Source organism: Grampus griseus, assembly GCF_964374135.1.
Source record: "Grampus griseus genome assembly, chromosome: 16".
NCBI lineage: Eukaryota > Metazoa > Chordata > Mammalia > Artiodactyla > Delphinidae > Grampus > Grampus griseus.
In genome coordinates this window covers 45,606,204-45,632,975 of record NC_139010.1, presented here as the reverse complement: position 1 = coordinate 45,632,975, position 26,772 = coordinate 45,606,204, and the positions used below count along the sequence as shown (strand labels likewise).

The following is a 26,772-nucleotide window of genomic DNA, read 5'->3' as shown; positions in this document are numbered from 1 at the left end:
AATTACTGAAATTAAAAAATACTCTAGAAGGAATAAGTAACAGATTAACTGAGGCAGAAGAACGGATAAGTGAGACGGAATACAAAAAGGTGGAAATAACTGCTAGGGAGCAAAATAAAGAAAAATAAATGAAAAGAATTGAGGACACTCTCAGAGACGTCGGGGAAAACATTAAACACACCAACATTCGAACTATAGGAGTCCCAGAAGAAGAAGAGAAAAAGAAAGGGTCTGAGAAAATATTTGAAGAGATTATAGTTGAAAACTTCCCTAACATGGGAAAGGAGATAGTCCATCAAGTCCAGGAAGCACAAGAGTACCATACAGGATAAACCCAAAGAGAAACACGCTGTGACATATTAATCAAACTATCAAAAATTAAATACAAAGAAAAAATATTGAAAGCAGAAAAGGAAAAGCAACAAATAACATACAAGGGAATCCCCATAAGGTTAACAGCTGATCTTTCATCAGAAACTCTGAAAGCCAGAAGGTAGTGGCAGGACATATTTAAAGCGATGAAAGGGAAAAACCTACAACCAAGATTACGCTACCCAGCAAGGATCTCATTCAGATTTGATGGAGAAATTAAAAACTTTACAAATAAGCAAAAGTTAAGAGAATTCAGCACCACTAAACCAGCTTTACAAAAAATGCTAAAGGAATGTCTCTAGGCAGGAAACACAAAAGAAGGAAAAGAGCTACAATAAGAAACACAAAACAATTAAGAAAATGGTAATAAGAACATACATATCGATAATTACCTTAAATGTAAATGGATTAAATGCTCCAAGCAAAAGACACAGACTGGCTGAATGGATACAAAAACAAGATCCGTGTATGTGCTGTCTACAAGAGACCCACTTCAGACCTAAGGACACATACAGACTGAAAGTGAGGGGATGGAAAAAGATATTCCATGCAAATGGAAATCAAAAGAAAGCTGGAGTAGCAATTCTCATATCAGACAAAATATACTTTAAAATAAAGACTATTACAATAGACAAAGAAGGATGCTACACAATGATCAAGGGAACAATCCAAGAAGAAGATGTAGCAATTGTAAATATTTATGAACCCAACATAGGAGCACCACAATACATAAGGCAAATGCTAACAGCTGTAAAAGCGGAAATTGACAGTAACACAATAATAGTAGGGGACTTTAACACCCCACTTTCACCAGTGGATAGATCATCCAAAATGAAAATAAATAAGGAAACAAAAGCTTTAAATGACACAGCAAATAAGATGGATTTAATTGATATTTATAGGACATTCCATCAAAAAACAACAGAATACACTTTCTTCTCAAGTGCTCATGGAACATTCTCCAGGATAGACCATATCTTGGATCACAAAGCAAGCCTTCGTAAATTTAAGAAAATTGAAATTGTATCAAGTATCTTTTCCGATCACAACACTATGAGACTAGATAACAACTAGAGGGAAAAAAACTGTAAAAATTACAAACACATGGAGGCTAAACAATACGCTACTAAATAACCAAGAGCTCAATGGGGAAATCAAAGAGGAAATCAAAAAATACCTAGAAACAAATGACAAGGAAAACACAACGACCCAAAACCTGTGGGATTCGGCAAAAGCAGTTCTAAGAGGGAAGTTTAGAGCAATACAATCCTACCTCAAGAAACAAGAAACATCTCAAATAAACAAACTAGCCTTACACCTAAAGCAATTAGAGAAAGAAGAACTAAAAAAACCCGCAAAGTTAGAAGGAAAGAAATCATAAAGATCAGATCAGAAATAAATGAAAAAGAAATGAAGGAAACAATAGCAAAGATAATAAAACTAAAAGCTGGTTCTTTGAGAAGATAAACAAAATTGATAAACCATTAGCCAGACTCATCAAGCAAAAAAGGGAGAAGACTCAAATCAATAGAATTAGAAATGAAAAAGGAGAAGTAACAATTAACACTGTTGAAATACAAAGGATCATGAAAGATTACTACAAGCAATTATATGCCAATAAAATGGAAAACCTGGAAGAAATGGACAAATTCTTAGAAAAGCACAGCCTTCCCAGACTGAACCAGGAAGAAATAGAAAATATAAACAGAACAATCACAAGCACTGAAATTGAAACTGTGATTAAAAATCTTCCAACAGGGCTTCCCTGGTGGCGCAGTGGTTGAGAGTCCGCCTGCCGATGCAGGGGACACGGGTTCGTGCCCCGGTCCGGAAGGATCCCACGTGCCGCGGAGTGGCTGGGCCCGTGAGCCATGGCCGCTGGGCCTGCATGTCCGGAGCCTGTGCTCTGCGGCGGGAGAGGCCGCAGCAGTGAGAGGCCCACGTACCGCAAAAAAAAAAAAAAAAAATCTTCCAACAAACAAAGCCCAGGACCATATGGCCTCACAGGCCAATTCTATCAAACATTTAGAGAAGAGCTAACACCTATCCTTCTCAAACTCTTCCAAAATAGAGCAGAGGGAGGAACACTTCGAAACTCATTCTACAAGGCCACCATTACCCTGTTACCAAAACCAGACAAAGATGTTACCAAAAAAGAAAACTACAGGCCAATATCACTGATGAACACAGAGATAAAAAATCTAAACAAAATACTAGCAAACAGAATCCAACAGCACATTAAAAGGATCATACACCATGATCAAGTGCGGTTTATCCCAGGAACACAAGGATTCTTCAGTATACACAAATCAATCAATGTGATATACCATATTAACAAATTGAAGGATAAAAACCATATGATCATCTCAATAGATGCAGAAAAGCTTTTGACAGAATTCAATACCTATTTATGATAAAAACTCTCCAGAAAGTAGGCATAGAGGGAACCTACCTCAATATAATAAGGCCATATATGACAAACCCACAGCAAATATTATTCTCAACGGTGAAAACTTGAAACCATTTCCACTAAGATCAGGAAAAAGACAAGGTTGTCCCCCCTCAGCACTATTATTCAACATATTTTGGAAGTTTTAGCCAGAGCAATCAGAAAAGAAAAAGAAATAAAAGGAATCCAAATTGGAAGAGAAAAGTAAAACTGTCACTGTTTGCAGATGACATGACACTATACATAGAGAATCCTAAAGATGCTACCTGAAAACTACTAGATCTAATCAGTGAATTTGGTAGAGTAGGAGGATACAACATTAACGCACAGAAATCTCTTGCATGCCTATACACGAATGATGAAAAATATGAATGAGAAATTAAGGAAACAATCCCAGTTACCACTGCAACAAAAAGAATAAAATACCTAGGAATAAACCTACCTAAGGAGACAAAAGACCTGTATGCAATAAACTATAAGACACTGATGAAAGAAATTAAGGATGATACAAACAGATAGAGAGAAATACCATGTTCTTAGATTGGAAGATGAATATTGTGCAAATGATTATACTATCCAAAGAAATCTACAGATTCAATGCAATCCCTATCAAACTACCAATAGCATTTTTCACAGAACTAGAACAAAAAATTTCACAATATGTATGGAAAAACAAAAGACCCCAAATAGCCAAATCAATCTTGAGAAAGAAAAACAAGGAGTTGGAGGAATCAGGATCCCTGTCTTCAGACTATACTACAAAGCTACAGTAATCAAGATAGTATGGTACTGGCACAAAAACAGAAATATAGATCAATGGAACAGGACAGAAATCCCAGAGATAAACCCACGCACCTATGGTCTTCTTATCTTTGATAAAGGAGGCAAGAGTATACAATGGAGAAAAGACAGCCTCTTCAATAAATGGTGCTGGGAAAACGGACAACTGTATGTAAAAGAATGAAGTTAGAACACTTCCTAATACCATACACAAAAATAAACTCAAAATGGATTGAAGACCTAAATATAAGGCTAGACACTATAAAACTCCTAAAGGAAAACATAGGCAGAACACTGTATGACATAAGTCACAGCAAGATCCTTTTTGACCCACCTCCTAGAGGAATGGAAATAAAAACAAAAATAAACAAATGGGACCCTAAAAGCTTTTGCACAGCAAAGGAAACCCTAAGCAAGACAAAAAGACAACCCTCAGAATGGGAGAAAATATTTGCAAATGAAGCAACTAACAAAGGATAAATCTCCAAAATATACAAGCAGCTCATGCAGCTCAATATCAAAAAAACAAACAACCCAATCCAAAAATGGGCAGAAGACCTAAATAGACATTTCTCCAAAGAAGATATACAGATTGCCAATAAACACATGAAAAGATGCTCAACATCACTAATCATTAGAGAAATGCAAATCAAAACTAAAATGAAGTATCACCTCACTCCGGTAAGAATGGCCATCATCAAAAAATCTACAAACCATAAATGCTGGAGAGGGTGTAGAGAAAAGGGAATCCTCTTGCACTGTTGGGTCAGTGGAAATGTAAACTGGTACAGCCACTATGGAGAACAGTATGGAGCTTCCTTAAAAAACTAAAAACAGAACTAACATATGACCCAGCAATCCCACTACTGTGCATATACCCTGAGAAAACCATATTTCAAAAAGGGTCATGTACCACAATGTTCATTGCAGCACTACTTACAATAGCCAGGACATGGAAGCAACCTAAGTGTCCATCAACAGATGAATGGATAAAGAAGATGTGGCACATATATACAATGGAATATTACTCAGCCATAAAAAGAAACAAAATTAAGTTATCTGTAGTGAGGTGGACGGACCTAGCGTCTGTCATACAGAGTGAAGTAAGTCAGAAGGAGAAAAACAAATACCATATGCCAACACATATATATATAATCTAAAAAAAAAGAAAATGGTTCTGATGAACCTTGGGGCAGGACAGGAATAAAGACCCAGACTTAGAGAATGGACTTGAGGACACAGGGAGGGGGAAGGGTAAGCTGAGACAAAATGAAAGAGTAGCATTTACATCTATACACTACCAAATGTAAAATAGATAGCTAGTGGGAAGCAGCTGCATGGCACAGGGAGATCAGCTCGGTGCTTTGCAACCACCTAGAAGGGTGGGATAGGGAGGGTGGGAGGGAGGCGCAAGAGGGAGGGGATATGGGGATATATGTATACATATAGCTGATTCACTTTTTTATACAGCAGAAACTAATACAACAGTGTAAAGCAAGTATACTCTGATGATGATGTTAAAAAAAAGGAAAAAGATTCCACCTGCCAATGCAGGGGACATGGGTTCGATCCCTGGTCCCGGAAGATCCCACATGCCATGGATGTAAGCCCGTGCCACACAACTACTGAGCCTGCGAACCACAACTACTAAGCCCATGTGCTGCAACTACAGATGCCCGAGCACCTAGAGCTCGTGCTCCACAACAAAAGAAGCCCCCGCAACGAAGAACAGTCCCCACTCACCGCAACTAGAGAAAGCCCATGTGCAGCAATGAAGCCACAATGTAGCCAAAAAAAAAAAAGAAATTATTGACTTCAATTTTAAACATAATTTATCTGAGTAGCAGTAGAATTAGAACTAGCTGCACAGGTTACAATACATAATAGATGACACTGCATATTTAGGCCAGTGACAGGAGGAGGAATTACACAATAGAGAAACTGGTTTAGTGAATCTAAAAGTTCATCATGTGCACAATTCCTGTGGAGCAGGGCAATACTCTTAGTTCTTCACTAGCATATTTTACTTTGCAAAACATGTTGCAATCATTCTTTGGTTATTTTCCCCAAAACATCCCTAATAAGAAAACAAAGTAGGGCTTCCTTCATTCAGGTCACTTTCAACAAATAAATAAAGGAAGAGCTTTGAAGTCAGAGAAAAAAAAAGGTAAAAGTAGATATGTATCATTACGAAGTGAAATAAATTAAAGATGTCTATTTAAATAAAATACTAATTTGGGAAAAGAACTTTATTAAAATATGTACATATTTATTTGGGGGGATTGTAAAGACCTTATTAGTATGGTGTTTTTATGAAAACTTTATTCTCAAATTTTATAGTGTCATAGGTGACACCAGAATTACTTCATGGGTGCAGACATTGACATCCTAAGGTTTACACATGATGAGTATATAAGTCTTGTACCAAACCAGAGGCAAAGTTCGGCATGTTTGCCATCACCCTGAAAGCAAGGATGATGAGGAGGAGATATTAACTAACGTCTATGTGCCCAGCATCGGCTAAGTGCTTTCATTCTCCATTAAACCTGGGTACTAATCCAGTGAAATGGTCTTATTATTCTTATATGGAAATGAGGTTTAAAGAAGTTAAGTAACTGCTGTACAATATCATTTTTCCTAGTTACACACAGATGCCGGCACTAGTGACATTATTCAATAGCTCTGAGACTCTGGAGAGGTCTGCCAAGCCTAACTGCCCTCAGGAAAGATATGATTTATGACGCATATTAATAAATGAATTAATTTGTTTGTTCATGTATTAGGCTTCTTTCCAAATAAGATTTGAGGTAGTATGTGACTTATTTAAATATTGTATGGTTTTCAAAAGTGAAAGGCATGATTTCAACTTTGTGATGCCATTTTATCTACTAAATTTGACACGTGTAAAACTCAATAAATATTAGTATGAGACAATGCTACTGGAATAATCATGTATTTAATACATATATAGTAATATGGTGATATAGTGATACTCTGAATGAGGTAATTTTTCTAGATGATGGGAACATGATAGACAAAAACCATGTCATGTTGGTGCTTACATTATAATTTTAAAATCAAAAGTAACATTTATACAGACTGATAAAATTTATGTATCACAATAAAAGTAAATTTATATAAAAAATAAAACCTTAAGATCTCAATTATTTATTCATTACTCAATTTTTATACTTTTTATTTTTATTCTTACAGTGAGTGCTCAACACAAAATGTTTTGACTTTATGATGGTGAGAATGTAATTAATTACTACAGAAGGTAATTGCAGATCTGTATGAAAGATGTGCTAAAGTTGCAAACGCAGGAAATTTCAATGAGACCATAATGGACCAAAATAATTAAGTCCTTAATATGAGGGCATATGTTGAATTAGTCATTTTTCTTAAATATGTAATTATCAAGAAATTACTTCCTCAGACCCATATAATTTTCTCCGTAATAATGGCAATCACATTATATCAGGGAATACTAAACCTATTATTATCATCACACACAAACATTAAGTAATTTGTTTTCAAGTACACAAAGATTTTTCTCCCTGATGTGGTTTCCAAAATTCTTTTAGCCAATGTCTTTGAAAGCAACTAATCTGATTTATTTTGTAAGAGTGTAATTCACAAATCGCCTAAGTATGATTTAGCAGAAGGGATTACTGTAAAGTGGTTTATACTGTTTATTGCAGCCATAATAACTTAAGGTTCTTTTTTTCTTTTTTTTTTTCCTTCTTATTGAATCTTAACCAGCTGCTAAGTTATCCTTAAAAGAGACTACTACAGGTCAAAAGCAATCTACAGATTCAATACAATCCCTATCAAGCTGTCAAGTGTTTGACATTTTTCACAGAACTAGAACAAAAATTTTACAATTTGGAAACACAAAAGACCCCGACTAGCCAAAACAATCTTAAGAAAGAAAAATGGAGCTGGAGGAATCAGGCTCCCGGACTTCAGACTATACTACAAAGCTACAGTAATCAAGACAGTATGGTACTAGCACAGAAACAGAAATATAGATCAATGGAACAGGATAGAAAGCCCAGAGATAAACCCACGCACCTATGGTCACCTAATCTATGACAAAGGAGGCAAGAATATACAATGGAGAAGAGACACCCTCTTTAATAAGTGGTGCTGGGAAAACTGGACAGCTACATGTAAAAGAATGAAATTAGAACACTCCTTAACACTATACACAAAAATACACTCAAAATGGATTAAAGACCTAAATGTAAGACCAGACACTATAAAACTCTTAGAGGAAAACATAGGCAGAACACTCTTTGACATACATCACAGCATGATCCTTTTTGACCCACCTCCTAGGGAAATGGAAATAAAAACAAAAATAAACAAATGGGACCTAATGAAAGTTAAAAGCTTTTGCACAGCACAGGAAAACATAAACAAGACGAAAAATCAACCCTCAGAATGGGAGAAAATATTTTCAAGTGAAGCAACTGACAAAGGGTTAATCTCCAAAACATACAAGCAGCTCATGCAGCTCAATATCAAAAAACAACCCAATCCAAAAATGGGTGAAAGACCTAAATAGACACATCTCCAAAGAAGATATTCAGATTGCCAGCAAGCACATAAAAGGATGCTCAATATCATTAATCACTGGAGAAATGCAAATCAAATCTACAGTGAGGTATCACCTCAATTCAGTTAGAATGGCCATCATCAAAAAATCTACAAACCATAAATGCTGGAGAGGGTGTAGAGAAAAGGGAACCTTCTTGCACTGTTGGTGGGAATGTAAACTGATACAGCCACTATGGAGACAGTGTAGAGGTTCCTTAAAAAACTAAAAATAGGGCTTCCCTGGTGGCACAGTGGTTGAGAGTCCGCCTGCCGATGCGGGAGGCGCGGGTTCGTGCCCCGGTCCGGGAGGATCCCACGTGCCGCAGAGCGGCTGGGCCCGTGAGCCGTGGCCGCTAAGCCTGTGCGTCCGGAGCCTGTGCTCCGCAGCGGGAGAGGCCACAGCGGTGAGAGGCCCACGTACCGCAAAAAAAAAAAAAAAAACTAAAAATAGAACTACCATATGACCCAGCAATCCCACTACTGGGCATACACCCTGAGAAAACTATATTTCAAAGAGAAACATGTACCACAATGTTCATTGCAGCACTATTTACAATAGCCTGGACATGGAAGCAACCTAAGTGTCCATCGACAGATGAATGGATAAAGAAGATGTGGCACATATATACAATGGAATATTACTCAGCCATAAAAAGAAACAAAATTGAGTTATTTGTAGTGAGGTGGATGGACCTAGAGTCTGTCATACAGAGTGAAGTAAGTCAGAAAGAGAAAAACAAATATCGTATGTTAACGCATATATAAAAAAATGGAATCTAAAAAAAAAAAAAATGGTTCTGATGAACCTTGGGGCAGGACAGGAATAAAGACCCAGACTTAGAGAATGGACTTGAGGACACAGGGAGGGGGAAGGGTAAGCTGGGATGAAGTGAAAGAGTAGCATTGACATATATACACTACCAAATGTAAAATAGATACCTAGTGGGAAGCAGCTGCATGGCACAGGGAGATCAGCTCGGTGCTTTGCAACCACCTAGAAGGGTGGGATAGGGAGGGTGGGAGGGAGGCGCAAGAGGGAGGGGATATGGGGATATATGTATACATATAACTGTTTCACTTTGTTATACAGCAGAAACTAACACAACATTGTAAAGCGATTATACTCCAATAAAGATGTTAAAAAAAGAAAAACTACAGGTCAAACTCTCCATGTAATCACTGAAAAGATCCTGTGCTTTTCTTTTTTCTCTCCTCTTCCCTGATTTTTAACACCTGAAGTGATTACTATGTTTTGACAACATAGTGAGTCATCACTCTTATAGGCAAATTCCTTATGACAGATGTCACTGATTTAATGCAATGTCTATGCATAATTCAGTTTCTGCAGATATGGTATTAGCATAGCCATTAAAGATTCTAAGAAATATTTGCTGCAAGATTATTTACCACAATCTCTCTTGGGAAACATGTTTTTCAATGGTAAACTTAAACTAAATACCTAATGACATCAAATAACAAATAATATAATCCTTATAAAATTTCTTTATATAGATAAGGTTTTTTTTAATTTATAAACATAATAGTGGGCTCACATTCAACTTCCCTCACAAAAACCAACTCGCAAAACCAAAGGAACATAAATATAGGTACGAACCTGAACTGGTGTTAGTAATTAGTTATTTGTTTTCTCCGCCTTGAAACCCTCCCAGTTTTCTTATGATGAAATAAGAAATCTTGGCACTGTTTTCATGCCTTCAGAGTCCATAGGATCTGACTCAGGTTTACCTCTCTAGCCTCCTGAAAAAAATTGCTTTCTTTTGGTTTTTGAAACCTATTTTTCTTTCTTCCGCTTTAGGGAATAATTTTTCTGCCATGCCACTTTGCCTTGGAAACACCTCCTTATCTTTCAGACCTCAGCTCTGAGTCATTTCCTCCAAGAACGTTCCTTCTTTGACAATCCAGACAAAATCAGGCTCTCTCTCATCTGGTTTTACAGCACCCTGAAGATATATTTCTTAGAGCGTTTCAGTTTGTCATTTCTATTTACTTGATTGGTTTCGATTAATTTCTATGTCTTTAAGTTTACAGTTCTAAGGCTTCATGACAATTTTAATCCTCAATACTTAATGCACGATGCTTAAATAACACTGGATGCACACACATGCAATAAACATTGAGGAATATGTACTTTGTTTGGATCACAGGGACAGAGATTAAAGTTAAATATAATCCATAGTTTATGGAGCATTTTTATCAATGGATCTGCTAGGCATATTTACCTCTCATTCCCCTATTTCCTTTCATGCTCACACCTCAGTTCAACCTCCTTTTCCCTTCAAAGAAAACCATTGTAATGCATTTAAAGAGTGTCTTTTAACTAGACTGTTGTGGTATCATTGTTCAGCAATATCCACTTCTTTTTCCTCTACTTCATGCCCCATTGACTTTGTTCTTGGTCATGAGACTTGCTTTGGTCAGTGGGATGTGAAGAATTGTGATACACAACCAGAAGCTTTACGTGTGATCATGTGGTTAGGAAAGTTCTCCTGTGTTCCTGTCCTTCACTGTGTGAAGAGCAGACCTACTTAGTAATGGATTCCTGAAGGAGGAGGCATGTGGAATTGACATGAGTCCAACCCAACCTTCAGCCTGAAACCAAGGCCAGCCAATCCCTAGCTGCCTCAAAGATCCATGAATAAAAATATAAATCTTTTTTAGAGTGAATGAGTGGTATTTTGGTATTGTTAACTATGCAGCATTTTAGTAAGAAAACCTAGTTCATGTTATTGTGTGCATTTTTGTTTTCTGTTTTTTTTTAACTTTACATAATGTATTATTTTCTTTTTCTCACTGTTTTCACTAAGTATTAGGTTCTTACATTCCATTCTCATTGCTATGTGTTCATAAAATACTGCTGTGCTAGAAGTTCACAGGATACTTCCCACTTCTAGGCATGTATCTAAAAATGATTGAAATCAGAATCTTAAAGAGGTATTTGCCCTACAATGTTTATTGAAGCATTATTCACAATAGCCAAGATAAGGAAATAACCTAACTGTCCATCAGTGGATGAGTAGATAAAGAAAATGTGTCATATACATACAATGGAATATTATGCAGCCTTAAAAAATAATAAAGTTCTGCAATTTGTGACAACATGGATGAACCTTGTGGATATTATGCTAAGTGAAATAAGCCAGTCACAGAATGGCACATAACTGCATGATTCCATTTAGACGAGGTATTTAAAATAAACTGAAAAAAGCTAAGAATAGAATTGTGGTTACTTGGGGGAAGGGAGGAATGGAGAGTTGCTGTTCAAAGGGTATAAAGTTTCATTTATGTTATTTTTGTTCTCATTTTACAAATGTGAGAACTAAGGAGCAGAGTGACTAAGCAAATTGTCCAGGGCCACAAGAGCAGTCAGTAGGAACTTTAGGAGTAGAAACCAGCCAGTCTCACTCCAAAACCTTTACTGTTGAAGCCATGTAAATCTTTCCTGGGCTGATGAACTACATACACAAGTTTGCAGATTGCAAGGGGCCATCATATACCAGACACATTAATACAGAGCAAGGGATATCTAAATATTTACTACTGAAAACATTTAAGTTCCGGAATAGGGAGTCTTATAAGCAGAAACAAACAAACAAAAACCTAAAAATTAAAAAATATATATAGCCTAATACTTCTACAGTGTTAAAAACCAGAAAATAGTGGAAAATCCTATGTATGTTTTTAAAGGGCAGAAGTTTGAACCCAAGACTCTAAGTAGTTGTAAACGTGTCCAAGAAATATAATTTAAATTCCATAAATAATTTCTGTGGAGAATGCACATAAGTAATTCTTCAAAGAAAATGTAAATAATAAACTGATAGTCTCAAAAACAAAAGCAAAAATGATGTATATATAAATGTTACACTCCAAAATAACTCAGACACATGAAAAATCAAAGGGTAAGGAAACTGCAGGAGAGCAGAGGCCAATTTACCATGAAGGTTACTCATGAGTTTCTAATCAACAGAACAATGGTCCTTCACTTAGCTTGATTTCACTCTCCTTGCCCTGTCTGGAAAAAAAAAGAAAACAAAACAAAACAAAAAAACCCTTTACCATTTATTTTCTTTCTCTGCATTGAAAATTTCTTCTGAACCACATCACTGGCAGACTGCTCTTCTATGCTCTTAGTCTTTCTTTTCTCTCACTCTTTCCACACTTCAGCTCTTGGCCCATCCTCAAAAGGGCATAACCTGAGGATTTATTTCCAAGTTTTTGTTTTATCTGATTATGCTTTCTCTCTTGGAGCATGTTATTTACTCTCATAGCTTCAGCTTGCATTTAGGTGTTTCCTCTTCCACAATTTTTCCTGTGCTCCTAATCCCATGTTTTCTACCTGATCCATCCTGGCTTCAGATCAAAGCAGCTGTGGCAACCCAGTATCTGCCTCAGGACTTCTTCATGGACTTCTTCATATTGTTCATCTGTGCAAAGGAATCTTGGCACCATCCTGCCATCTGCCTCCAGCCTCCTGTCAGCACTAGAGGCTATGTATTCTTTAGTTTGAGGCACGTATAACTCTGGGAAAGAGATAAGCTTCCTGCCAGCTCTGGCACTATGATTCCTGGGTAGATCTGGTGAGTATTACTCCTTCACTAGTCATGTCCTGGCTTAGTCCTCTGAGCCTCCTTGCTCAGGGAAGGAAATCAGACAACTTCCATCATTCTGTAGATAAACTTAGATATTTTGAAATCATTTAAAATTTAATTTGTCCTAGTTTGATCTCATTATTTTCTCCTTAAATGGCTTTCTTTTCTATCTTATTTCTATCAACTAAGATCATGAATATCTTTAACACTCCAGCTAGAAACTCTTGATTCACTTTTTGATTGTGCTTTTATTCTGTCTGTGATCTTCAACCATCCTGCTCAGTCACTATTAATTTTTCCATTTCAATGGCTTTTAAGTATTTGTTTTCTCCATTTCCCTTGTCCACCTTGTTTTTTTCATACTTAAATGAAAGCTATAGCTGCTAACTTATCTTCTGGTTTTCATTTATTATCTCATCCAATGAAGACTACATATCACAGGAAATAAATATTCTAATATGTAGCTTTGATTCTGTCATCGCCCTGTTTGTAAGTCTTTAGTAAGCTTCCATTTTCTATATAATAAAATGGGTTTGTAAAACCATATCTGCTGCATTTCCTGTCTACAAATGAGTCTCTAAGACAGCCCTAATATGTTCTTTTAAGTAGTTGATACTAATTGAATCATAGTTCAAATCATGTTACCCAAATTTATGAACACATGATGAATATTTCGACTCTGTAATTTTTGAATATATTTCCTCTGCTAGTTTCTTCTACTCTCACTTAAATGAATCTCCTATATTCTGGAAAAGTTGAGTTCCTGTCCACAGCAGGCTCAGACTACACCAGGACACATTCACTTGTCTATTCTTGGCACCTTTCTTACACACTGTCATGGCTCTATAGTGTCATATTCTTATTGTTAAGTCCACCATAAATGTTTTCTTATTGGCTGATTGATTCAACAGTATTACGAAGTGTCCATGTTGCAACAAGCACATTTGACTGCTGGTCTACTGTCCACGCATTCAAGGATACGGAAGAACTGTGAAGTGGGTAATGATAAGACCTGAAGATAACAGTAGGATGGCTTTGAGGGTGTTAAAGCCAAGAATCCAGATTATAAGAAGCCAAGATACTCTTTTAGAGGGTCTCTTCCCATTTCCTCTGGCAAGAAATTCAAAATAAAGCACATTATTTAAGCCATAAGGGAGACCTATGAGTGAGCCCCAGAGGCAGCTTGTTATATTTCACTCAATTCCCTTGGAAACCTCTCTTGTTGCAACGTATTGGGATCCTAATCCCATGAGGTTTATTCTCATCAAAAAAAAAAAAAAAAAAGACATATCACTGGATGACACTTTTGTAAAGGTTAAAAAAAACCTAAATTTTATAAACATCACTACTTAAAAGAAAAACACCCTGTTAGCCCTGATAGGCATTGCAGTTTCTGAATTAGAAGAAAAGTATTTGCATCTGAAACAGTTAAATCTAATATTGATCTCAAGTAACGTTAACAGTATATTTGGTCTTGAAAAGAATCTATAAGCCACAAAACAAAAGAAAATGACACAGATTCTTAAAACACTTAGATAAGCCTTTTCTAGACATAATCATGTATAAACTGTCTCATAAAACCTTGTCTTTTGTATTCATTTACACTTTCAAATCTAATTATAACCCACTGTCATTCTAAAGATCAAGTCCCAACTGTTTCATTGTGTGAATTTTTTCTAATTAAGTATGTGAGACCAAAGGGACTCAGGCTGGGCTACCTCATTTCAATATTCACAAGCAGACATGACTCGTGAAAATAGTTCTTGATTATTTCCCTAACAGCTTTGATGTGAAGGAAAAAACCCACTGAGCTACATACATTCCCCCAACATGCTCCAGGGTCGGCAAATGTGGTTATTAGGCACTGATCTTTAAAACCAGAGTTTACGCTACATTGCTAGCAATAACCTAAATCAATACAGCAAAACAACACAAACCAGTATGTGATGAGTGATGAAAAACAGATCTGCAGATATAGCAATGGAAAATAATACAGAACAGCCATATTATCTGGAGATAAAAATACAATCTTATGACACTCCTAGCCCTGAACAGTTTCAACTATTGCACACAAAGGCAGCAAACAGCAAATCATGGATAAAGACGATGCTGTTTTTATTCTACTGTTATGCCCTCCGCTAATAGATTGCAACATAATGACTAGGCAGAGGGTTAAGCATTTTGAGAATATCGCCATAATTACCTTGCATTATTTGGTGACATCATGACATTTTAAGTCATGCATCATGGAAAAGAAAAACTGACCATCTTTTTTACTCTCTAGAGATCAACAAAAGTATCCTCAAATGACAGAAAAAGGATGTTAAATCCACCTGTGCAATCACTTTAAAAATAATTCCTCAGGAGAGACTTCAGGCACGTACACACAAAGAGGAAAGACCACATGGGGACATAGTGCAAAAGTGGCCACCAGCAAGCTAAGAAAAGATGCCTCAGAAAGAACCAAACCCACCTCCATCTTGACTTTGGACTTCCAGCCTCCAAATCTGAGGCTTCCGGGAAGATGGTGTCAGAATAAGATGCGGAGATCACCTTCCTCCCCACAGATACACCAGAAATACATCTACACGTGGAACAACTCCTACAGAACAACTACTGAACACTGGCAGAAGGCCTCAGACCTCCCAAAAGGCAAGGAAACCCCCACCCCTGCCACGTACCTGGGTAGGGCAAAAGAAAACAGAATAAACAGAGACAAAAGGATAGGGACGGGACCTGCACCAGTGGGAGGGAGCTGTGAAGGAGGAAAGGTTCCCACACACTAGAGGCCCCTTCGCTGGCAGAGACTTCGGAGCCGCGCAGGAGAGCACAGGAACAGGGGTGCGGAGGGCAAAGCGGGGAGATTCCCGCACAGAGGATCAGGGCCAACCGGCACTCACCAGCCCGAGAGGCTTGTCTGCTCACCCGCCGGGGCGGCGGGGCTGGGAGCTGAGGCTCCGGCTTCGGTCGGAGCACAGGGAGAGGACTGGGGTTGGCGGCCTGAACACTGCCTGAAGGGGTTAGTGCGCCACAGCTAGCCCGGAGGGAGTCCGGAAAAAAGTCTCGAGCTCCCGAAGAGGCAAGAGACTTTTTCTTACCTCTTTGTTTACTGCTGCGCGAGGAGAGGGGATTAACAGCGCTGCTTAAAGGAGCTCCAGAGACAGGAGCGAGCCGCGGCTAAAAGCGCGGACCCCAGAGACGGGCATGAGACGCTAAGGCTGCTGCTGCCGCCACCAAGAAGCCTGTGTGTGAGCACAGGCCACTACCCACACCCCGCTTCCGGGGAGCCTGTGCAGCCCGCCACTGCCAGAGTCCCGGGATCCAGGGTCAACTCCTCCTGGAGAACGCACGGCGCGCCTCAGGCTGGTGCAATGTCACGCTGGCCTCTGCCGCCGCCGCAGGCCCGCCCCGCACGCCATGACCCTCCCTCCCCCCGCCCCGGCCTGAGTGAGCCAGAGCCACCAAATCAGCAGCTCCTTTAACCCCATCCTGTCTAGCGAAGAACAGACTCCCTACGGTGACCTACACGCAGAGACAGGGCCAAATCCAAAGCTGAGCCCCTGGGAGCTGTGAGAACAAAGAAGAGAAAGGGAAATCTCTCCCAGCAGCCTCAGAAGCAGCGGATTAAAGCTCCACAATCAACTTGATATACCCTGCATCTGTGGAATACCTGAATAGACAACGAATCATCCCAAATTAAGGAAGTGGACTTTCAGAGCAAAATTTATGATTTTTTCCCCTTTTCCTCTTCTTGTGAGTGTGTATGTGGATGCTTCTGTGGGAGATTTTGTCTGTATAGCTTTGCTTCCACCATTAGTCCTAGGGTTCTATCCGTCCATTTTTTTTTTAATTCTTTTTTCCTCTTAATAATTATTTTTTATTTTAATAACTTTATTATATTTTATCTTACTTTATTTTACTTAATCTCCTTTCTTTTCTTCCTTCCGTCCCTCCTTCCTTCCTTCCTCCCTCCCTCCCTCGCTTCTTTCTTTCTTTTTCTTTCTTTCTTTCTTTCTTTCTACTAATTCTCTCTTTCTACTTTTTCTCCCTTTTATTCTGAGCCGTGTGGATGAAAGGCTCTTGGTGCTACAGCCAGGAGTCAGTGCTGTGCCTCTGAGGTGGGAGAGCCAACTTCAGGACACTGTCCACAAGAGACCTCCCAGCTCCACATAATATCAAATGGCAAAAAACTCCCAGAGATCTCCATCTCAACACCAGCACCCAGCTTCACTCAAGGACCAGCAAGCTACAGTGCTGGACATCCTATGCCAAACAACTAGCAAGACAGGAACACAACCCCACCCATTAGCAGAGAGGCTTCCTAAAATCATAATAAGTCCACAGACACCCCAAAACACACCACCAGACGTGGACCTGCCCACCAGAACGACAAGATCCAGCCTCATGCACCAGAACACAGGCACTACTTCCCTCCACCAGGAAGCCTACACAACCCACTGAACCAACCTTAGCCACTGGGGACAGACACCAAAAACAACAGGAACTACGAACCTGCAGCCTGCAAAAAGGAGACCCCAAACACAGTAAGATAAGCAAAATGAGAAGACAGAAAACACACAGCAGATAAAGGAGAAAGATAAAAACCCACCAGACCTAACAAATGAAGAGGAAATAGGCAGTCTACCTGAAAAATAATTCAGAATAATGATAGTAAAGATGATCCCAAATCTTGGAAATAGAATAGACAAAATGCAAGAAACATTTAACAAGGACCTAGAAGAACTAAAGGTGAAACAAACAACGATGAATAACACAATAAATGAAATGAAAAATACTCTAGATGGGATCAATAGCAGAATAACTGAGGCAGAAGAACGGATAAGTGACCTGGAGATAAAACAGTGGAAATAACTACTGCAGAGCAGAGTAAAGAAAAAAGAATGAAAAGAACTGAGGACAGTCTCAGAGACCTCTGGGACAACATCAAACACACCAACATTCGAATTATAGGGGTTCCAGAAGAAGAAGAGAAAAAGAAAGGGACTGAGAAAATATTTGAAGAGATTATAGTTGAAAACTTCCCTAACATGGGAAAGGCAATAGTTAATCTACTCCAGGAAGAACAGAGAGTCCCATACAGGATAAATCCAAGGAGAAATACGTCAAGACACATATTAATCAAACTGTCAAAAATTAAATACAAAGAAAACATATTAAAAGCAGCAAAGGAAAAACAACAAATAACACACAAGGGAATCCCCGTAAGGTTAACAGCTGATATTTCCGCAGAAACTCTGCAGGCCAGAAGGGACTGGCAGGACATATTTAAAGTAATGAAGGAGAAAAACCTGCAACCAAGATTACTCTACCCAGCAAGGATCTCATTCAGATTTGATGGAGAAATTAAAACCTTTACAGACAAGCAAAAGCTGAGAGAGTTCAGCACCACCAAACCAGCTTTTCAGCAACTGCTAAAGGAACTTCTCTAAGCAAGAAACACAAGAGAAGGAAAAGACCTACAATAACGAACCCAAAACAATTAAGAAAATGGGAATAGGAACATACATATCGATAATTACCTTAAATGTAAATGGACTAAATGCTCCCACCAAAAGACACAGATTGGCTGAATGGATACAAAACAAGACCCATATATTTGCTGTCTACAAGAGACCCACTTCAGACCTAGAGACACATGCAGACTGAAAGTGAGGGGATGGAAAATGATATTTCATGCAAATGGAAACCAAAAGAAAGCAGGAGTAGCAATTCTCATATCACACAAAATAGACTTAAAAATAAAGACTATTAGAAGAGACAAAGAAGGACACTATATAATGATCAAGGGATCAATCCAAGAAGACGATATAACAATTGTAAATATTTATGCACCCAACATAGGAGCACCTCAATACATAAGGCAAATACTAACAGCCATAAAAGGGGAAATCAACAGTAACACATTCATAGTAGGGGCTTTAACACCCCACTTTCACCAATGGACAGATCATCCAAAATGAAAATAAATAAGGAGACACAAGCTTTAAATGATACATTAAACAAGATGGACTTAATTGATATTTATAGGACATTGCATCCAAAAACAATAGAATACACATTTTTCTCAAGTGCTCATGGAACATTCTCCAGGATAGATCATATCTTGGCTCACAAATCAAGCCTTGGTAAATTTAAGAAAATTGAAATTGTATCAAGTATCTTTTCTGACCACAACGCTATGAGACTAGATATCAATTACAGGAAAAGATCTGTAAAAAATACAAACACATGGAGGCTAAACAATACACTACTTAATAATGAAGTGATCACTGAAGAAATCAAAGAGGAAATTAAAAAATACCTAGAAACAAATGACAATGGAGACACGATGACTCAAAATCTATGGGATGCAGCAAAAGCAGTTCTAAGAGGGAAGTTTATAGCAATACAATCCTACCTTAAGAAACAGGAAACATCTCGAATAAACAACCTAACCTTGCACCTAAAGCAATTAGTGAAAGAAGAACAAAAAACCCGCAAATTTAGCAGAAGGAAAGAAATCATAAAGATCAGAGCAGAAATAAATGAAAAAGAAATGAAGGAAACGATAGCAAAGATCAATAAAACTAAAAGCTGGTTCTTTGAGAAGATAAACAAAATTTATAAACCATTAGCCAGTCTCATCAAGCAAAAAAGGGAGAAGACTCAATAAGATTAGAAATGAAAAAGGCGAAGTAACAACTGACACTGCAGAAATACAAAACATCATGAGAGATTATTACAAGCAACTCTATGCCAATAAAATGGACAACCAGGAAGAAATGGACAAATTCTTAGAAATGCACAACCTGCCAAGACTGAATCAGGAAGAAACAGAAAATATGAACAGACCAATTACAAGCACTGAAATTGAAACTGTGATTAAAAATCTTCCAACAAACAAAAGCCCAGGACCAGATGGCTTCACAGGCGAATTCTATCAAACATTTAGAGAAGAGCTAACACTTATCCTTCTCAAATTCTTCCAAAATATAGCAGAGGGAGGAACACTCCCAAACTCATTCTATGAGGCCACAATCACCCTGATACCAAAACCAGACAAGGATGTCACAAAGAAAGAAAACTACAGGCCAATACCACTGATGAACATAGATGCAAAAATCCTCAACAAAATACTAACAAAAAGAATCCAACAGCACATTAAACGGATCATACACCATGATCAAGTGGGGGTTATTCCAGGAATGCAAGGATTCTTCAATATATGCAAATCAATCAACGTGATACACCATATTAACAAATTGAAGGAGAAAAACCATATGTTCATCTCAATAGATGCAGAGAAAGCTTTCGACAAAATTCTACACCCATTTATGATAAAAAACCTGCAGAAAGTAGGCATAGAGGGAACTTTCCTCAACATAATAAAGGCCATATATGACAAGCCCATAGCAAACATCATCCTCAATGGTGAAAAACTGAAAGCATTTCCACTAAGATCAGGAACAAGACAAGGTTGCCCACTCTCACCACTCTTATGCAACATAGTTTTGGAAGTTTTAGCCACAGCAATCAGAGAAGAAAAGGAAATAAAAGGAATCCAAATCAGAAAAGAAAAAGTAAAGCTGTCACTGTTTGCAGATGACATGATTCTATACATAGAGAATCCTAAAGATGCTACCAGAAAACTACTAGAGCTAATCAATGAATTTGGTAAAGTTGCAGGATACAAAATTAATGCACAGAAGTCTCTGGCATTCCTATACACTAATGATGAAAAATCTGAAAGTGAAATTAAGAAAACACTCCCATTTACCATTGCAACAAAAAGAATAAAATATCTAGGAATAAACCTACCTAAGGAGACAAAAGACCTGTATGCAGAAAATTATAAGACACTGATGAAAGAAATCAAAGATGATACAAATAGATGTATCAAACTACCACTGGCATTTTTCACAGAACTAGAACAAAAACTTTCACAATTTGTATGGAAACACAAAAGACCCCGAATAGCCAAAGCAATCTTGAGAACGAAAAACGGAGCTGGAGGAAATCAGACTCCCTGACTTCAGACTACACTACAAAGCTACAGTAATCAAACCAGTATGGTACTGGCACAAAAACAGAAAGATAGATCAACGGAACAGGATAGAAAGCCCAGAGATAAACACACGCACATATGGTCACCTTATCTTTGATAAAGGAGGCAGGAATGTACAGTGGAAAAAGAACAGCCCCTTCAATAAGTGGTGCTGGGAAAACTGGACAGGTACATGTAAAAGTATGAGATTAGATCACTCCCTAACACCATACACAAAAATAAGCTCAAAATGGATTAAAGACGTAAATGTAAGGCCAGAAACTATCAAACTATTAGAGGAAAACATAGGCAGAACACTCTAGGACATACATCACAGCAAGATCCTTTTTGACCCACCTCCTAGAGAAATGGAAATAAAAACAAAAATAAACAAATGGGACCTAATGAAACGTCAAAGCTTTTGCACAGCAAAGGAAACCATAAACAAGACCAAAAGACAACCCTCAGAATGGGAGAAAATATTTTCAAATGAAGCAACTGACAAAGGATTAATCTCCAAAATTTATAAGCAGCTCATGCAGCTCAATAACAAAAAAACAAACAACCCAATCCAAAAATGGGCAGAAGACCTAAATAGACATTTCTCCAAAGAAGATATACAGACTGCCAACAAACACATGAAAGAATGCTCAACATCATTAATCATTAGAGAAATGCAAATCAAAACTACTATGAGATATCATCTCACACCGGTCAGAATGGCCATCATCAAAAAATCTAGAAACAATAAATGCTGGAGAGGGTGTGGAGAAAAGGGAACCCTCTTGCACTGCTGGTGGGAATGTAAATTGATACAGCCACTGTGGAGAACAGTATGGAGGTTCCTTAAAAAACTAAAAACAGAACTACCATATGACCCAGCAATCCCACTACTGGGCATACACCCTGAGAAAACCATAATTCAAAAAGAGTCATGTACCAAAATGTTCATTGCAGCTCGATTTACAATAGCCCGGAGATGGAAACAACCTAAGTGTCCATCATCGGATGAATGGATAAAGAAGATGTGGCACATATATACAATGGAATATTACTCAGCCATAAAAAGAAATGAAATTGAGCTATTTGTAATGAGGTGGATAGACCTAGAGTCTGTCATACAGAGTGAAGTAAGTCAGAAAGAGAAAGACAAATACTGTATGCTAACACATATATATGGAATTTAAGAAAAAAAATTTCATGAAGAACCTAAGGGTTAGACAGGAATAAATACACAGACCTACTAGAGAATGAACTTGAGGATATGGGGAGGGGGAAGGGTAAGCTGTGACAAAGCGAGAGAGAGGCATGGACATATATACACTACCAAATGTAAGGTAGCTAGCTAGTGGGAAGCAGCCGCATAGCACAGGGAGATCAGCTCGGTGCTTTGTGACCACCTGGAGGGGTGGGATAGGGAGGCTGGGAGGGAGGGAGACGCAAGAGGGAAGAGATATGGGAACATATGTATATGTATAACTGATTCATTTTGTTATAAAGCAGAAACTAACACACCATTGTAAAGCAATTATACTCCAATAAAGACGTAAATAATAATAATTCCTCAGGTAGCTTGTCTGTACTCTGAAAGGATAGTATAGCTCTCAAAATCTCAGCAGAGGGGGAAAAAATTACCTCACAGCTGCAATTATTATGCCTTTATAAAAATACTTTCTGAAAAAAAATGTGTAGTGAGAATACTCATTGATGTTTAAAGCCAGTTACTATGAGAACTTACAAGATCTTTTTCATGGAGCACATTCACTTCATAAATTGATACTGAAACCTAAAAAAGAAGTCTTCAATATATAAATATTTCTCACATGAATATATGCAAATAAGAAAGTTTGTCAAAATTGCTAATATTAAACATGCTCCAAGTACTGACTTACTTTAAACAAGAATCTTATAAATTCCTCAAATGCATTAAATGGAAAGAATGACACAACGAGACGATATTCCTCCGTGGGTTCCATACTTCTTGGAAATTAGCAAAATGCAAGCTTCATTTATTTATCCAAATTTTTCCACGTCTATATGCTCACGAAGGACACTATTCTGTGAGGCATTTACCCTGCCCACAAAGAGACCTCTTGTATCATGGGGTTTGGCCACAGCTTCAGAAAGAATAAAAATATGCAAATGGAAAATTAAACTTGCAGTTTTGTTTTGTGAAAGTTTGGAGTGAGAAGTCTCTAGTGAGCAGAAAGAAAAGGTTAGCAATTTTTAATATCCAAAATGATCAGTCATTCACTATACACGTCTCCGGTGAACTACATAATGTCAATGGTGTCACAAAAGCAAGGCAGAAAATGAAAGTCCTAACAGCTTTAATTCAGGGGGAAAAAAATCCCTGGAAGATGTTTTTCTACCTCTAGATCACTTCAGGTTTACACAACATGCATTTTATAATTCTTAATTTACGTTTGGCAAGAATGTTCTCTCTGGCTTTAAGACCTTACCCATTTCTCCAACTGATATTTTGTGGTTGCAATTTTCTAGTTTAAAATGGGTGGTTCTCATTTCATTCGCAAGAAACATGATGCCTTGAAAAAGATGTGGTCAACCTCTAGAGATGCACATTATTATTGCAGAATTGTAAAAATACCTACTTATATGAGGGAACAGAAGCAGCGCTTAGCATTATATATATATATCACTGCAGTTAATTCTTACAGCCCTCAAATGGCTATACTTAGGCTTGGAGACAATAAGAAACTTGCCCAGGGTCACAAATAACTAAATTTCTGAAGATCTGGCACATTTTGACAATTCTAAAGAGCACAGAAATAACTGCTTATTTATTCATTTATTCAGTTATTCAACAAGCATTTGCTACTAAGTACCAAACATAATTAGATGTGGGAAAACAAACTGGAATAAGTTTGGATTCTTTCCCTCAAGGAAATTACCTTCTAGTTTGGAAGAGAGACCATTAAATAAACACAGTGTTACCCATAGATACTCACAGCCCTAAGTAGTGGAACTGACATAAGAGCCCTGAAGGATATGAAATTGAAACTATCTTCCTCTAATTAATAAATATTTACAATAGTAACAGAATAGAAAACACTTGGCAAGCTCATCCAAAAAATACTGATTTTGATTTGTGGTACTTACATAAAATAATAAAAGTGAACTCAGTCATAACATTTTGAAAGCTGTATCATTTTTATTTTCTTAAAAATTTCATGGAATTGAGCTTTTATTGAGCACCTACAGATTGGTGTAGGTGCACCCAAATTGTAACTATGCTAATTTAAGGGACACAATTTGCAGCAATGATGGAAAACTTAATGCTGAATACTAGTTATTCCAAACGATTGCTAGTGTTTCAAGGATCGAAACTAAGTCTGATAAAATTTATATTTGTTAGCTGAAATAAGCATGCTCAGTATTCCAGTTGAATGACTGGCATCCACCTTTCATATACTGAAAAGCCAGCATTAGACATTAACTGTTCAAAAAAAAATACTATTAGGAATGCAAACCTCAGAGCTTCTTCCAAAGAAATATAGCATTTGAGCCTGCTAAGTTTCTGTAAACGGGCTTAGGGAGTAAAAAGGAGGCCTTCTCTCTAGGTAAATACTGTAGAGAAGTAATATAACTTATTTAGAAAACAGACAACAGACCAAGACAGCTTCTTTCACATCAGTGCAGTGACTGAATGTCAAACTAGGTACTAAGGTCACGGTGTCACATGTGAAGTGAGGATTTTGCCATCCATGCTAAGGCTTTGAGGTCTATCCCACATAGGTAAACAGCAGGCCTACTTTTAGTCTCTCATCATTAGTGCCATTAAGCTTAACACTATCTTAAATTCTGTGCTAATGAAAATTTCTTAGAAATATTAGTATTTTAAGATGCTGTGTTGGCTTATGACAGGGTTCACGGCAGTCTGCCCAAAATATGCCACTTGGGTATATTGATTATTTTGAATTAAAGTTACTTAAGAAACAGTCAGTATAAGATGGACACTCTGACTCCTCTTTGTCCCCCTGAAAGCAGGAAATAAATCTCCCATGTGAAAGGTATCCTGCCTGCACCAGGAGAAAGGAAGAAATCCTTACTACCAGAGATAGGGAATTCAAAGACAAGAAGGCCGTGTAAGCAAACCTTTTTACTTCTTTACTAAAATACTACCCCAAGCCCAAACCCCTTCATCTTGTCGGTTCTTCACAAATGTATTGTTTCTTGGTCTAAAAGGTATAAAAGCTGCCTACTTTAGTCACTTATTTGAGCATCATATTTTTATGAGCTCTGGTACAAATTTAAATTTGTTTTTCTCCTGTTAATCTGTCTTATGTCAATTTAATTATTAGACCAGCCAGAGAGCCTAGAGGGGAAGAAAGGAAAAGTTTTCCTCCCCTACATGTACGCTCATTCAATACAGTGCTTTTTAGTTTCTATGTGCAGTTCTGCTTTTCCTATGAGATTGTCAGTTTCTGGACAGCAAAACCTGGTTAGCACAGTGATTACTATGGAGTTGGTGCTCAAAACACATCTTGAATAGAACTGAATTGTAGTCCTAATTTCAAAGTATTTTGTACCTCTGACAGTTTACTTAAAAAGCAGACAAAACACCAATTTCACATCGACCATCTCTATTGGTATGTCCAAGGCTATGAAATTTTGCCTGTCGTATTTCCCAAGATTCAATAAATCAGTTTCAAAGACATTTTAACACACTTGAGAAAAGGAACTTCTGAGTGAAAGGTCATTGCTTTCATGTTAACATTATTATTTTTCAAGACGTCATAGTCACAAAAGACTTTATATGGCTTGTCACAACTGAAGCTGAAAAATGTTATGATTGCCATTTATATTTTATTAAATAAATAGCATTACATAAATACTGTTTATATTAGCAACACAAAACTGAATTTTTAAATCACTTATAAAATTGATGTCTTTTTCTATTTTCTTACTTTTCTAAAATGGTTTAACACTTTTAACATTTTTCTAGAATATATCAGCCACTGACTTGTACTTCAAGCTCACCCAAGGTAAAAAATTCAAATCTTCATCATTCAGCTATTATGAGAATAAATAGTTAATACCTATAACACCCTCAAGTTATTTACAGAAAGCATTTTTATACTGGTACTATTAGGTTTTTTTTGTTTGTTTGTTTGTTTGTTTTTTGCGGTACGCGGGCCTCTCACTGTTGGGGCCCCTCCCGTCGCAGAGTACAGGCTCCGGACGCGCAGGCCCAGCAGCCATGGCTCACGGGCCCAGCCGCTCCACGGCATGTGGGATCCCCCTGGACCGGGGCATGAACCCGCGTCCCCTGCATCGGCAGACGGACTCCCAACCACTGCGCCACCAGGGAAGCCCTATTAGTTTTATATGTTATTTTTAATACCTTAAGAAACAATATTCAGGAAAATTTACCTCACTTCTGCTATAATAATATTTTAATTAGGAACCCCCTGTCTTGAAAGACAATTTAGGGCATCTCAAAAGATGCCCTGAAATTCTGGATAATAAAAGAATCTATTAAATATGTTCTAAAAGCAATACAACTTTAGTTTACCAAAATTAACACATTCAATATAATATTATGTCATATGTTGATTTAGTGTTTGCTAACAAAATATGAATAAAATGTAAAATACCTAAGGATAAAATTTATCCAGGCTAAATTCAGCTTACAATATTCTAAATAAAGAACCTGAATGATATTGATTACAAATGTAGACAATTCTTTCTATACATATTTATCATTAGTACTAGATAAATTGATAAATAGTAAATGTTGAATCCCAGTAAAACAAAAACCATATCCCTAATTGTCTAAGTTCAATAATAATTGCTTGAAATATGGTTTGTACCTGTGGATACAACAGGCAAGAGTACATCAAATGTATGTGAGTGAACAGAGTGGAACTCACACAGACTCACTGCACTGTCTTGGG

At 37.6% G+C, this 26,772-nt stretch overlaps 1 protein-coding gene across 7 annotated transcripts in view; it reads right to left on the bottom strand.

The window, feature by feature from the left end:
• PCDH15 (protocadherin related 15) overlaps positions 1 to 26,772 on the bottom strand; it is a gene marked incomplete at both ends in the record, with an annotated part of 696,762 nt that overhangs the window by 137,915 nt on the left and 532,075 nt on the right. The gene's annotated exons all lie outside the window — the stretch shown is intronic.